Below are 16,348 nucleotides of genomic sequence, written 5' to 3'. Positions count from 1 at the left end.
CCCTCTGAGCATTAGGAGTCTCTGTACTAACTGCCATTAACTGAAGAAAGAAGCTATTCTGAGGAGTGTTGAGAAATGTACTAATCTATGAGTATAAAGAAAATATTTAGTGTTGGATACTTTTTCGATTGAACAAAATGATAGCAATAGATTCTCTCACAGAACCTATAACCAATCCAGCTGTAGATACTTAACTCAGTTAACAGTACCAGATATGAGTTCCATCTTATAGAACAGGTCTTATGGTTGGTTATCTCTTTAATATTCATTGCAGTATTGTACCACTGTACATATTATGCTAGGCTGGCCCTTACTACAGCTTGCTAGGTTCCTAGCTGGTTATTGCTGTTTGTAATTGTTGTCCTCTTTTTAAAATTGTTGCTCCTTTTAATCCACAGCTGTCTGAATTAGCAACTGCATCTCCATTTTTATCAGCAGTGGTGAGCCTAGGAGGGCAGTAGCCTGAGGGAATTCTGTTTCTTGAGGCAGGCCTTGTTAAAAGTTAAAAAGGGAACTAAATCTCTGTCCCTCTAAAGAATTCAGGATTCAAGGTTTGAGGTAGAATTCTGTTCCTCAGAGAAGCTGAATAGCAAGTAGCTCATCAACTCTTTTTCTCGAGTCTCTTTAGAAGAACTGTCTGTTCTCTGTCTCTCCTTAAAAACCCTTCTTCATTTTCTTTATTCATTCTTCAGTTGAGGGCCATCTAGGCTGTTTTCAGGTTCTGGCTGTTGCAAATAATGCTGCTATGAACATAGTTAAACAAATGTCCTTATAGTATGGTTGAGCATTTTGGGGTATATGTCCAAGTGTGGTATTGCTGAATCTTGAGGCAGGTTGATTCCCAATTTTCTGAGAAACCACCATACTGATTTCCAGAGTGGTTGTACAAGCTTGCATTCCCACCAGCAATACACACATCATCACTCCACATCCTTTCTAGCATAAGTTATTATTGGTGTTTTTTGTTTTAGCCATTCTGACTGCTGTAAGATGCTATCTCAGAGTCATTTTGCTTTGCATTTCCCTGATGGCTAAGGATGATGAACATTTCCTTAAGTGTTTTTCAGCCATTTGAAATTCTTCTGTTGAGAATTCTCTGTATAGATCTGTACCCAATTTTTTAATTGGATTATTTGATATTTTAATATCTAATTTGTTAAGTTATTTATATATTTTGGAGATCAGTTCTCTGTCTGATGTGGGGTTGGTGAAGATCTGCCTTTTTCCCATATTGACTGTGTCCTTAACTTTACAAAAGCTTCTCAGTTTCAGTAGGTCTGATTTATTTATTGTTTCTTTCAGTGTCTGTGCTACTGAGGTTATATTTAGGAAGTGGTCTCCTATGCCCATGCATCGAAGGCTACTTCGCACTACACAATAGAGTACTATTCAGCAGTAAAAATCAATGACATCTTGAAATTTGCATGCAAATGGATGGAACTAGAAAAAATTATTCTCAGTGAGGTAACCCAGACCCAGAAAGAAGAGCATAGTATGTACCCACTCATTGGTGAATAGTAACTGTAAAGCAAAGGATAAAGAGCCCAGAGAAGCTAAGTAACGAGGAGAACCCTAAGAGAAACATATATAGATCCTCCTGGAAAGGGGAAATAGACAAGATCTCCTGAGAAAATTAGGAGTGTGGGGTTGGGGGAAGAAGGGAAAGTGGAAGGGGAGGAGGAGAAGGAAAAAACGGGAGGGAGGAGAACTAGAGGGAAAAGAATGGTCAAGATGGGGGAAGGACAGCGATGGAGAACAAGTAAACAAATGTCTTGATTGAGAGAGCCATTATGGGACTATCAAGAAAACTAGCACTAGAGAGATTCCCAGGAATCCACAAGGATGACCCCTGCTAAGATGCTAAGCAATAGTGGAGAGGGTGCCTGAATTGGTCTTGCCCTGTAGTCAGATTGATGACTATATTAAATATAATCATAAAACCTACATCTAGCAACTGATGGAAGCAGATACAGAGAACCACAAAGGAGCATTGGACTTAGCTTCAAAAGTCCAGCTGAAGAGAGGGAGGAGTGAGACTATGAGCAAAGAGATCAAGACCATGATGGGGGATACCCACTGAAACAGCTTGCTTGAGCTAATGGAAGCCTTCCAATTTTGGCCTGACAGTGAGGGAACCAGCATAGGATTCAAACTAGGCCCTCTGAGTGTGGGTGATGGTTTAATGGCTGGGGCAGATTGTGGGGCCACTGGCAGTGAGACCAGAATTTATTCCTACTGCTTGTTCTTGGTTTTTGGAACCATTCTCCTTGAATGGATACCTTGCTCAGCCTAGATATAGTGGGGAGGGCCTTGGTCCTGCCTCAAAGCAATGTGCTAGACTTTGTTGACTCCCCATGGGAAGCCTTGCCTTCTCTGAGGAGTGGATGGGCGGTGGGATAGGAGATTGGAGAAGGGGAGAAGGTGGAGTGAACAGGAGGAGGAGAGGGAGTGGGAAATGGATTTGGCATGTAAAATGAGAAAAGGTAGTTTTTGTTTTTTGTTTTTTAAAAAAAAAACACTTAAAAAAGTTTAAAAAAAAAACCCTTCTCCACCTGGCTCTGTCCCAACATTTCCTGTCGGCTAGTTGTTGATGCAACCTCCTGACCAAAGGTGAATTTTGTTTGATCAAACACATCTTTACATCATTAAACAAGTGTTTCAGAGCATAAACAAAAGTAACACACCTTAAAATAATATTGTACAACAGCCATTGATTACTTTTTTGCTCCAGTGACCTGTCTAGCACCTTCCAGCAATACGAAAACTAGCCAGCTTGTTTTCTCCATATCCTAAAACTCAAACTGTGTGATATCGTGAGCAACACAGTCATACCATTAAGTTCTGATGGGCGAAAAAGAGAAATGATAATTAACCTGCATGATTCTGTGGTTTATTTTGTCCCCTTGAACACCTCAAAGGAAGGTAATTCTTATCTAGCTTTGGGATTTTTGTCTGATAGCCTGTAGCTTCTCGAAAGGTCATTATTCCCCCTTGTAAACTCCTAATTTAGACTGTTTCCACTTCATAACAAATGCAAGTAAAGTAGCAAGGGATGTAGATGTGAAAGTATCTCTATGGTATGATATAGAATTCTTCTGGCATATGCCCAACAGTGCTTTGGTTGGATCATATGGTAGTTCTATTAATATCATTCTGCAAAGACCTTTTTTATTTCCGTAGTGACTGCATCAGTTTCTGCTCCCTCAATAAAATGGAGTGAAAAAGTGGTCCCCTGTACTTCCATGCCTGCATTTGTTTTCCTGATCTTATCCATTCTAAATGGGGTAGCTTTTACTTTTTTTTTTTTGAAACAGGGTTTCTCACAGCCTTGGCTGTCCTGGAACTCTCTTTGCAGACCAGGCTGGCCTTGAATTCACAGAGAACTGCCTGCCTCTGCCTCCCAAATACTGGGATTAAAAGCATGTGCCACTATCTGGCTTGGAATAGTTCCAATTATATTTCTCAGATGGCAAAGAATGTTGTAGATTTAAAAAGCTATTTCTTAGGCATTTGTATTTCTTCTTTTGAGAAATGTCTGTTCAGTTCTATAGAGCATATTTAACTGAGTTGTTGGATTTTTTGATGTTTAGTTCTTTTTTTTTAGTTCTTTAAAATTTTTGTGTATTATAGACACCAGTATCCTATCAGATCTATAGCTGGCAAAGATTTTTTTCCTATTATGTAGGTTGTCTCTCCATATGATTGATGGAGTCCTTTGAAGTGTGGGAACCTTTTGTGTTTTGAAGCTGTACTTGTCAACCTTGGAAGCCTGAGTAATAGCTTTCCTGCATATTGTCAGCTCATTGACCTTACATTTCCTATGTACAATGATAAAAATTCTAAATAAATTTACTGAGAAGACTATTTTCACCATAGCAATTGATGCTTCTGTAAGAGAGGTCAAGTAGATCATTTCAGACAGGACACTTTGCCCTAAAAATTGCCTTGAAAAGGATGCCAAAGCTTTTTAAAATTGCTTGGTCTCATCTCAGACATCCTTACATGAAATTATTTATTTCTGCCTAGAGGACAGCTTTGGGAACTTTGATCAGGAAAGTTCTCACTTAGTAGACCACCCCGAGGAACCCATTGTGTATATGCAGGAGACCACGTTTATATGTCTGTGTGTTTATACAGAACTTCTTCCTTGGAATGGAAGGACCCATACTCCCCTTAGGAGACATTTTTCCTCCACTCTCAAACCCAACACTTCTTACATAGAACCAAATTTTTATAATGCAGCTTCAGCCAGTTTCCTATGGCCTATCTCACTGGGGCCAGAGAACAGCTGGTCACTGTTTTCCATGTAGTAAATCATTGCATGATTTAAGCCATGTATCTCTGTACTTGCTTTGTGTACTTCCCACACAACTGCATCCCTGTCTTAGGCGTGTTTTTTCCATTCTTTATTTTATATATGTTTAATTCTCAGGTATTATATTACAAGCTAAGTACAACTTCTGGGATTCTTACTGCTACATCTCACAGAATGTGGCAACTAAACATGACATTAAAATATCTTTTGAATTACTCTACATCAAAATTGTATTAATACATCTAGGATGAATGTGTACTTCTAAAGACTTGACAGTATGAATGTCATACAAAAATTACAACATACAATTCATCTTTCTTACATGTAAGTGACACATGCCTTGATGAAACCCATGAGTTTATATATTAATATAAAATTAATCTTTAAAATGTTTAGGTAGTTCAAGTAGTTTGAATATTGATGGCAACTCTTAAGACTTTTCAAATAAGATATCCCATGTAGTGAGTATTTTGTTGTTTTGCCATGTGATCTGAGATACTTGGTGCAACTCCTTAAAATACTAAGAGAGGCATATATAGATCCTCCTGGAAATTAAAAGCAGACAAGATCGCCAGGAAAAAGTTGGGAGCATGGGGGTGGAGTAGGGTGGAGGAAGGGAAGAGGGGGGAGAGAGAAGGGAGAAGGGGAGGGTTGGGGAGAGCTTGGGGGAGTGGGATGGTTGAGATGGAGGAAGGATGGATATAAAAGCAGGGAAGAAGATATCTTAATTAAGGGAGCCATTTTGGGGTTGGCAAGAGGCTTGACTCTAGAGGATGTTCATGGGGATGTCCCCAGCTAGGACTCTGGGCAGTGGAGGAGAGGGTGCCTGAACTGGCCTTGTCCCATAGTCAGACTGATGACTATCTTGAATATCACTGTAGAACCTTCGTCTCACGACAAGTGGAGATAGAGACAGAGTCCCACATCTGAGCACTGAACTGAGCTCCCAAGGTCCAGTTGAAGAGCAGAAGGAGGGAGAATATGAGCAAAGAAGTCAGGACCATGAGGGGTTGGTCCACCCACTGAGACAGTGTGCCTGAACCAAAGCCAGCTGGACTGGGACTGTACGAGCATGGGATCAAACTGGACCCTCTGAATGTGGCTGACAATGGGGGCTGACTGAGAAGCCAATAATAATGGCACTGGGATTTGTCTTTATGGCATGTACTGGCTTTTTGGGATCCTAGTCTATTTGGATGCACACCTCCCTAAGCCTGGATGGAGCAGGGAGGGCCTTGGACTTCTCAGAGTGCAGAATACCCTGCCCTCTCTTAGGACTGGAGAAGGAGGGAGGAAGAGTGAGTGGGGGAGCAGGAGGGAAATGGGAGGAGGGGAGGAAGTGGAAATTTTGAATGGTATTATTTATAAAGTAATAAAAAATTATTGAAAAAAAAACACATGGTGCTGTTTTAGAGGACCCAAATTTGGTTCCTAGCACCTACACTGGGTGGCTCACAACTGTTTGTTTCTTCACTCTAGGGGTTCAGATACTCTCTTTTAGCATGTGTAGGTACTTGAATATATATATATATATATATATATATATATATATATACCTATACACACACAAACACAATTAAAAACAAGAAAATGAAGAATCTAAATAAAAATAATAAAAACCTTAAAATGCTTTATTCCAAGCAGTGGTGGAGCATGCCTTTAATCCCAGCACTTGAGTGACAGAGGCAGGCCAATCTCTGTGACTTCAAGGACAGCCTGCTCTACAAGAGCTAGTTTCAGGACAGCTAGGGCTGTTACACAGAGAAACCCTGTCTCAAAAAACAAACAAACAAAATAAAAACATATGCTGTATTATTAAAAAGAGAGTTAAGTAGGCTATATGAGAAAAAGAAAGTCTTTTTACCTCAAGATAACAAAAGAGATGGTTTAGTTTAGAGCCCAGTAATAGTGACTGTGGTCTGGGAATGAATATTCAGGGTTTCCTCATATTCTACATTCTAAAGTGATAAACTTTTGTGAAATTTTTATAGTAGCACAACAAAGAAAATTGCAAATCAAGATACTTTTCAAATACATATTTACATTACATAGGCAGGTTTTAGAAACACAGGGGAAAGTTTACTATTGATCTCAGATGCTATTTTACCCTTTTGATCAACAGAAACAAGATTCCTGGCTGTATGCTGCACAGGACTCAACTGATCATTACAAAGATGTTAGATCACACACAACAGATGTTGCTATAGATCATCGGCAATAAAGGGTGATTAAGGGGGCTAAAGATGTTCTATGGTGGACAGCTCGCTGGGTCTCTCTGAACTCCGAGCAACTGGTGAATTGTCTTCCCTAGGAAAGAACATCTCAATTGGTTATACAACATCAGATAGTCAGCCCTGGGATTATTTACATACAGATAACATTATATATGGATTATTTTTAGATTGTGTGTGTGATACACACAAACACACATACCCACACACCCACCCACACACATGTCAACAGTCAAAAAGAGGCTATGAATTTGATTTGAAACAGATCAAGGAGGACAGTACATGAGAAAGGTTGGAGGATGAAAAGGGAAGAAGGTAAATGATGTATTATATAATAATTTAAAAAAATAAAAAATTTAAGGAAAAGATGCCTCAAGATAATTTGTCTGTAGACTTACAACATCACAGCCTCACCAAATCACTAATCAGTTAATCAGCCTTAGTCACAGCTATTTTTTCTAGAAATTCTTGTTGACAATTGATAACTTCAATCAAATTAGAAAGTTCTTTTCCTTCCATAATGATATTGCCCTAGGTATTTAAAATTAAAATTTGAACAAAATATTCACATTTGCAATATGTAGGATCTTACATACTCTTGCAGTTTGGTGTTCTTAATTAAGTCCTTTGTGATCAGACATAACCCTTTTTCTTTTATTCATATAACATTATTAGAGCTGTATAAATTTCCTTAGCATTTCAGGGTAAACTATTGGGGAATAAAATAAAGAAGGAAGAGGGTAAAGTTCTATTACTATTTTTTTAATAATTTAATTTATTTATTATGTATATGGTGTTCTGCCTGCATATATCCCTGCAGGCCAGAAGAGGGCACCACATCTCATTACAGATGGTTGTGAGCCACCATGTGGTTGCTGGGAATTGAACTCAGGACCTTTGGAAGAACAAGCAAAGCTCTTAACCACTGAGCCATCTCTCCAGCCCTCTATTACTAATTTTTAATGTTAGAAGTTGATCATAAATGGGTATTAAGAAGGCAAAAATAACTGTAGTCACTAGAGATTGCTGACTACCCAAGAGAGGCGCTGCTCCATGGGATGGCTCTTTCGTTTTCAGTCAATAGAAGCTCAGGCAGTTTGTGTGGTTGTTCTTGAAAACTTTCCATCCTTTGATTTCATTATCTGCCCCACTTCCTCTTATGAGGAAAGCATCCTCTGGATAAGGGGAAAAGCCCATTTTGTGTACAGAGTGTAAATCCTCATGAATGTGTGAGCCTTCACTCTCCTGCTTTAATATCAACACAGATGTCAGCATCAGTGTTATATCTCTGCTGCTCTGCGAAGGCTTCATAAGGGCAGAAAGCTCACTCAGCAATGTATCATAACTTCGGTTATGTTGGTAGGAGTCAGGGCATGTGCGATGAAATTAGATTTTAGGCTCAGGAAGGACTTCTGGAGAAGGACTCAATGACAGTAGACAGGTATTAGGTAAGAGAAAATATCGGATGGGATTGACTAGAAAGAATAATAATATTTTTGAAAGAAGAAAAAGTCTATGTAAAGTCACCTAGACAGCAATCTTACATTGTTTTCATTTATATTTTCTAATATTGCTAAAAGGATGATGTATGTTTTAAGGCAATGAGAATAGAGGTATTAGGGTAAAAAACTGAGAAGTAACTTTCCCGATTGTGTTTTCAAAATTTTATATTACAGGAAGCAATTCATATGACTTAGACTTGGAAAAGGTTAAATTATTTGAAAGGAAAACTCCATCCATGTTGTGAACAGAGGTAGCCCCAAAAGAATTGTGTGTTTCCGGTTCCAGCACAGTGGTGCTCAGAGGAGAGGGTGATGAATCCTTTGCCACATTGCTGGTGTGATAGCATTGATGGGAGGTAGTAGAAAATAAGAGGCGGAACCCAATTAGAGTTGTGACCCAAAAGGGTGTATCTTGTTCCGGACCCGGTCTGCTTCTTTCTCTGCTTCCTGTACACGAGGGAGTAGCCTCTTACTTACATGCCCCAGTCATCATAAATTCTGCCTACTCACGGGCCCAAAGCAGGGGATCTCTGGTGGAAGCTTGTGGAAGTGTGAGTCAGAATGAATCCTCCCTTGTCTCTAGTATTTTATCCCAGTGAAGCAGAACTAACTCAACATGAAGGAGGCAATGAGTCAAAGGCTAGTTCTCTGTTTAGGCACCAGCATTGCAATAGCAAGAACTTATCCTCCTGGATTCCCTGCTGTGTCCACAAAGTACTTTTACAAAGATGGATCTGCTTCCTACTCTGCCACCGAGACTGTGGCTTTCCCTCGAGGTGCATCTTATTCACATTTGCTTTACCAGAAGCTAAAACCGTGCCAATGTGATTTATATTGCTATTAGATTGTTATTGACTTAATAGAGCATTTAGGCATGGTTTGTGTGTGTGTGTGTGTGTGTGTGTGTGTGTGTGTGTGTGAGAGAGAGAGAGAGAGAGAGAGAGAGAGAGAGAGAAAGCAAGAATAATTTCTGCTTTAGAAAATAAACGCACTATGAGCAAACCTGTGGAAAAAAACCTATAAATCAATTTGTTTTCTTTCCTTTTCTTGGGCCTGTATAAAACTCTTTTCAGTGTTTTCAAAAGTTTATTAAAGTATTGCACCTCTAAAGAGAAGTTTAAAAAGCATGAATAACAGTTGCAAAGAAGTTTCCTCTCAGTGACATTGTTTCTCCAAACTTGAGAGTCTAGGACAAGAAGTGCTATAACATGGAATTAGGGTCAGACACAGGTTTTTGTCGGTGGTGTGGATTTGCTTTTGATGTTCTGAGGAAAGATCCTCCTGTTGGAACCCAGGCTGGCCTCAAACGAAGAATGTTCTTGCTTCCACTTCCTGATTGCTTGGCCTACAGAGTGTCCCAGATACCACACCTGACTCATGGTGTAGTTTTGTTAAATAGCTTTCTTTAGATCACAGTCTTCCAGGAAGTCATTCACTATATTTTATCTTTCCCACTTTGAGTTACACTGAAATATTCTTGGAACACAACAAGAGAAGCAGTTATTCTTCCTTTATTGTCTGCTTTTGAAATTACTCTGAAATAGGCCAACGAGTATGTAATAAATACCAAGCCTCAGAATGGTTATTTTATAAGCAGCATTGGGATTGTGGGGGCAGAGAAAACCTGGTCCAAGGGGACCAATAGGACAGAGAATATTTGTAGCTACACCTAGGTATTTATTACATTGTATCACCTAAAATTTTTCAGGGGAAATGTCCAAGAACAGAGTAGTCACAAGCAAATGAATTAAACTAACTATTTCACTGAGCCTAGGAGCTTCCCATGTGAACTCCTTGTACAAAAACTAGAACAAAATTTTTTAAAGAGAAAAGATATAGTCCTTTGTCATAATTTCAAATACTAAAATCCTTGTAATCTCTCCCTCTTTTGTGAGTTCTTTATGGTAATTATTGAGAAGATAAATAAGAAATTACTATGTATTTTTAAACATGGTGAATGTGACACTTGTGGATCAATAATTTCATGTGAATTCTCCCCAAATTTGAATAAATAAAAATAGAGGATGTAAGTATTTTCTGAAAGGTAAAATGCACAAAATGTAGAGCATCCCTTGGGCTTCACCCACAGTCTTGTCTGTATTTCCTGTTTGACATTGCACAAGCTAAATAAATTTTTACATTAAACATAATAATCTGTAAGATGCAGGTACAGAGATCTTAGTAAGTCAGAAAAGGCAAATGAAAGACCCTCACAGTCTGCTTGCTACAGTATACACTAAAACGTGCTTTGTGGACATCGTACCAAGGATTATTCAAAATTCCAATGATCTTTAACAAACAGAAACCAACACAAAACTTAAGCTGTTTGAAGATTCAGCGCAAACACAAGCAGATCATGTTGTGTGTATCCTTTCCAAACATGTTTTCATTTTCTTTAAAAATCATTGAAATATGATTTAGAAAAATTCAAAGACAAGATAGAGAAAGTTTGGATGACAGTGAATAGTGAATAGACATATAAAAGAATCTTTGATATCGTTTGGAAATAAGGTTACTTCAGCGAAGCAATGTTCAGGATTCTCATTTCTCTGAAATAGAAGCAATAAAGCATCATCAGAATTTTAGGCAAGTACCTGTGATGTCAGCTTCCAGTTTCATTATATTTGCCGCAAAAATTATTTTGCAGTGCTGTTGTAGGACCTAAAACGTAGGAGACACCTCACTGGCATTTTGTAAATTCTGATTCATCTCTTCACCCCTGCTCTGTGTGGAAAACATGGTATATTAGGCTATGACTTTGACAAAATCTGGTAAAGTCCTTAGACCACACTGACTTGAAAAATGGTCTACTGTGATAATAAGGGTTTTTGTTGCCTTCTTCTCTAAAGAAAATCTTTTTTAAAACGAATGCTTAATTCTTCTCAACATTTATGTACTGCTGTAAATTAATATTAACTCTTTTTTCTTGAGTCATGTCCAAAACTGACCTAGATGGATAGTAATGAAATTGAGTTCTTGATTTTTAAGTAGGCAGAAATACTTTAGATGGAATCAAACATTTGCCCATTTCTTACAGCACCAGATATCTCCTTAATAAATGATGCATTTATTTTACAATTACTTCAATTTTGAAATAGTACATTTTTATAATCTGATTGTGATTATATGTCTAAGACAGCCTTGATATGTTTGCTTTGCTTTTATGTCCAACCATCTTAACATAAAATATTCATTAAACTCCTACAAAAGGATGAGTACTTCTAGGTACTGAAGGTAGAAACAGAATAAAGCAGACATGACTCAGAGGAAAAGATATCACTTTAAGTGCAGTTTAACCACATCAAATAAACTTGTCTTTCAAGACAACTTCTTTATATAAAATTATAAATATTCAAAGGTTTTTGTCATTACTTAGGAACTAAAAAGGTAGGTTTCAGACATGATCAGTGGAAGAGAGATCAAGAATCATTCACTCAGAGAAAAAAAAATGACTTGTTAAACTAGTGTCTGATAGACACCAAAATGTAAGGCTGTAAATGCAAGACAAAAGAATACATGTCATCCCTGAGTAGAGGGCAACCTCAACAACCATGTAAGAGAGTTTCCCACTACTATAGGAAAATACCTGAAAATACCTACTAAAGGAAGGAGAAGTTCTTTTGCCTTAAAATATCAGATATTTCTGTCTACAACCACTATATATATATTTTTTGATTTGTAGTGGTTTAGTAGCAGAGGGGTCCCAAGAATTGATCAAAGCTTCCTATCTTGTGTCAGAAAGAAAGGTGACCTACTGTGTCTCTAAGTAAGTTTTAGTACCTGGAGTTTTCATTTCCACCGAAAAATGCCATAATGAGTGTTTCAGTGAATTAATCCATTGATGATATCAGAGCCCTTGCAAGCTGGTCATATCCCAAAAACACCATCTCTGAGCTCTGTTGGATCCAATTAGCTAACATATGAAGCTTTTGGTGGACATTTACATTCAAAATGCAATATTCTTTCTGTGGCCCCAAAGGCTCATGTCTTCTAAACAGTTCAATATAAATTCTCTGTGTCTTCAAGTGTGCCCAAACTTCAACAGCTTCAGGGTTGCTTAACTTCCAAAGTCCAAAGCCTCCTGTAAAGTTTCTGGCATGAATGTAAAATGTTGCCTGTTTATACCCTTGGTCTCTAGTTCATGACTTTGTTTGGAAATGTAAAACCTTTAGCAAGTGCAGACTTGCTGAAGGAAGTAGGTCTCAGGGTTGAGTCCAGTCTCAGTTCTTTTTCTCTCTCTGTTTCCTGACTGCTGATGTTGGCCTCCCACTCCTACTATTATGCTTTCTCTGTCTTTATGAAATATCTCTCCTGAATTGTAAACCAGAAATTACACTTTCTACCATGAATTGCTTCCTGTTGGGTATTTGTTCTCGGTGACATGAAAAAGTGACTAATACAAGATTGAAGCAATTCCTTAGCTGTGATTGCCTATAAAATAATAAAATAAATTATATACGTACATATACAATGACACTTGGTAAATACACACATTCCTAAAGTCAGAAGAAGAAAAACATCAGGAAGTTCATGACCACAACCAGACCAAAGCACAGCTTCATAACTGATACCTGGAACATGTGTTGGGACTTGAACTTGAAAAAGCTTGGGCATCCCTATCCTCATGGTCTTGCTATCTGTAGTCCTTATGGCCTCTCTCTTTGCTCCACCTACTGCCTATGGCTTTTTTGTTCCCACTGAAATTCTGTCTGCTGACCATATTCCCATGTCTTGTTTGCTTTACACATCATCCTCATCCTCTCAGGTGCTGTCAGGTCAGGACTCTGACCCTGTCAACCTATGCTTTGAAATCTCAGTGGAAGTTTAAATGATTACACAATGCTGCATCGTGCATGCTTCTGAAACCAGCATCATGCAGATAATGCAGTGCGAGCCAACAGCATGCACTGCACTACAGCCACAAACTCTTTCAGTATTTTAAATCTTGTACTGGCTGTGGGTGGAGTTTGGCCAATTCATGCTTTCAAGACAATCTTTCCAGATGTCGGGGTACTAAGCATAAATTGGCTTTGCCTTAAGGATACTTTCTTTCTAAAGCAACTATTCTGTCTTTATTTTGAACTTTAAATACTTTAAACATTTTATTTTCTCTCAAAAATGAAAGCAAAAAAACCCATTTTGCTCAGCTTTTGTTCTTTATTGTCACTTCATATCCTCCCCAAACTAACCAGGAATGCCTCTCTGTTGTTTAAATGCTGCCTTGCTTGAAGTTTCCTCCCTCATATTTCTTAGTCCATCACCTTAAAACTCAGTCTCCTACATAGTCTCAGGACGTGGGTACAAGGAAGACAAGTGCTTTGCTCCACAGTACTTGAATGTGATCTCGTCCAGTTTCCAGTGGAGGCCTCCTGTCTCTCTGTAACCTCGAGACTCGTCCAGTTTCCAGTGGAGGCCTCCTGTCTCTCTGTAACCTCGAGACTCGTCCAGTTTCCAGTGGAGGCCTCCTGTCTCTCTGTAACCTCGAGATGCAGTCTAACTCTCCATATTCTTCTTACCATTGGTCCCTCTACTGTCATCGCATTTGCCTTCAGCACTTCGCTACAGTACGTTAGGGTTCCACTGTCCCACAAGTCAATACTTTTCCTATCCCTCTTAAAAACAAGTTTAAAAGATTCAAAACAACAGTGTTCAGTGAGATACTGAATCAATCCCATTTCTCAGTAAAAATTTGATAGCAGTTAACTTTCTATTATTGTAATAAAATACTGGGTGAAAATCCCTGAAACTGCTACTTTGGCTCAGTCTGTGGTCACGTGTATCTATTATTGTTATGTGTGAGCAAAATGGTAAAACACATGATGGGGCAAAACCCCTCACTTTGTGGCAGGAAGGCACAAGGAAGGAAAAATAGATGATATATACATCTTCTATAATCTACATATAAATGCAGAGACAGACACAGAGACACACAGAGAGGGTGCACAGTATTGTTATTCTTCATGAAGCTCTCCAGACTGAACATGGAAGATGGGAAATTTGAGTCATTTAATTCACTAGTTTGCTAAGTTCATTGCAACACAATATAAAATAATAATAAGAGTAACTGTCAGATTAGTAATATGCAATAATAATTACTATGTAACTTAGTTTTTGTATTGAAGTCCTCATAAAACACGATAAAAGTTGTTTTCTTCTATGAATATTTAAAAATCCATGCACTCTACACTTTGAGAGTCTCTGACTTTCATCCAGCCTAAACTTGTCAAAAGCCAGAGGTAAGCTTTCTGTCAACACTGCCATCAGTTTCTAAAAGGTCTAGAAGCAAAATTATACACATATGTAACTTGAAACTTTCTCACTATGGTAAATCTGAGGATAATTTAATTGTAATAGCAGGAATCACAGAATATATAAAACAAAAAGTGAGGAGGATGAGATCCTGTCACCACAGTGAGTGTAGTTTAGAATTAGCAGCTGTGGTAAATTCCGGCTTTAACCAACAGCTATGGTGCTGCTTTGGCGAACTGTTTACCCAAATACAGGTTCAGGAAGCTCATTTTTAACTATCATTTTTGCAGACTTAATCATTGTTGTCAAGATGAATTTTTCTCTTGTAATTTTTTGGAACTAGTTCTTTGATAAATTGATATTAAAGTATCCTATTCAGGCTGGATGGGTGATGCATTCATTTAATCCCAGAACTTAGGAGGTACAGGCAAGTGGATCTCCATGAATTTGAGTTCAGTGTGATCTACATATCAAGTTCCAGGACAACCGGAGATCAATTTATTTTTCTTCCAGAGAATTTTTAAAGTCAAAGAACCTACACCCAAGAAGAATGAACATATTCATATATTTGCTTATCTCTAAGGAGATTGTAATGGCCAATTTTTATTGTTAACATTGGTAGATTTAGAAACACCTCTAAGGAATCTAAAATGGCTGAAAGACAAATAAGGAAATGCTCAGTATCTTTAGTCATCAGAGAAATGCAAATCAAAACAACTCTGAGATTCCATCTTAACACCTGTAAGAATGGCCAAGATCAAAAACATTGACGACAACTTATACTGGAGAGAATGTGGGGTAAAGGGAACACTCCTCCGTTGCTGGTGGGAGTGCAAACTGGTACAGTTGCCTTGGATTTCAGTTTGGCAATTTCTCAGAAAATTAAGAGACAACCTACCTCAAGACCCAGCAATACCACTTTTGGGTATATATCCAAAGGATGCTCAATCGTGCCACAGGATATGTGCTCAACTATGTTCATAGCAACATTGTTTGTCATAGGCAGAACCTGGAAACAACCTAAATGTCCCTCAATCGAACAATGGATAAGGAAAATGTGGTACATTTACAAAATGGGGTACAACACAGAAAAAAAAAATAACATCTTGAAATTTGTGGGCAAATAGATGGATATAGAAAACATCATATTGAGTGAGGTAACCAAGACCCAGAAAGACAAATATCATATGTACTCACTCATAAGTGGCTATTGGACATAAAGCAAAATAAATAAACAAACAAACAAAGAAATAAATAAATAACAGACTACAATTCACAATCCCAGAGAACCTAGACAACAAAGAGGACTAAAGTAGAGAGACATACATGGATCTAATCTATGTGGGAAGTAGAAAAACACAAGATTTCCTGAGTAAATTGGGAGCATGGGGACCATGGAAGAGGGTCGAAGAGGAGGGGAGAGGAAGGGAGGGGAGGGGTGAAAAGTATATAGCTTAACAGAAACAATTTAAAAATCCCTCCAAGGCACATCTCTGAGCATGACTTGAAAGATTGTGTATATTAGGTTCTGTGAGTGAGAAGATCCACCCTAAGTGAGAGTGGCACTTATACAAAGAAGCTAGCCAGCTGAGTACACTCTTCATCATGTTCTGCTTCTTGACTGCAGACAGAATGGGTCCAGCTGCCCCATACTTCCATCGTCATGTTTCCTGCTATGATGGGCTACATCCTCACATTGAAAGTTAAAATAAATCTTACTGCCCCTCGGAAGCTGTTTCTTGTCAGATGTTTTCTCACAACAATGAGAAAAATAATTAATACCAGTAAGCCCAGTCATTTTTTTCCTAGGTCATTTATTACATCAGGCCCTCATGGGACAGGGCTGTTGATCAGCTGTTTGCTGGAGACAAGACTCACTACAAAAAACTGTTCCTTCCACAAAGATTTTAGGAAATTGGATTTTTTTTTAATTTTAAAATTGAGAGATTATATAGGTTACAGATGGGAGAAGGGAAAACGAAGCCGTATAAGTGGTTTGAGGCAATGGAGTAGTATTGAGCAAGATCCGGGACTCCAGTGATTATACTTTT

Source organism: Microtus oregoni, unplaced genomic scaffold (assembly GCF_018167655.1).
Source record: "Microtus oregoni isolate MIOR12 unplaced genomic scaffold, Mior012 000008F_ref0000371, whole genome shotgun sequence".
NCBI classification, from domain to species: domain Eukaryota; kingdom Metazoa; phylum Chordata; class Mammalia; order Rodentia; family Cricetidae; genus Microtus; species Microtus oregoni.
The sequence above is the reverse complement of the archived record's forward strand: the minus strand, read 5'-3'. Positions refer to the sequence as shown.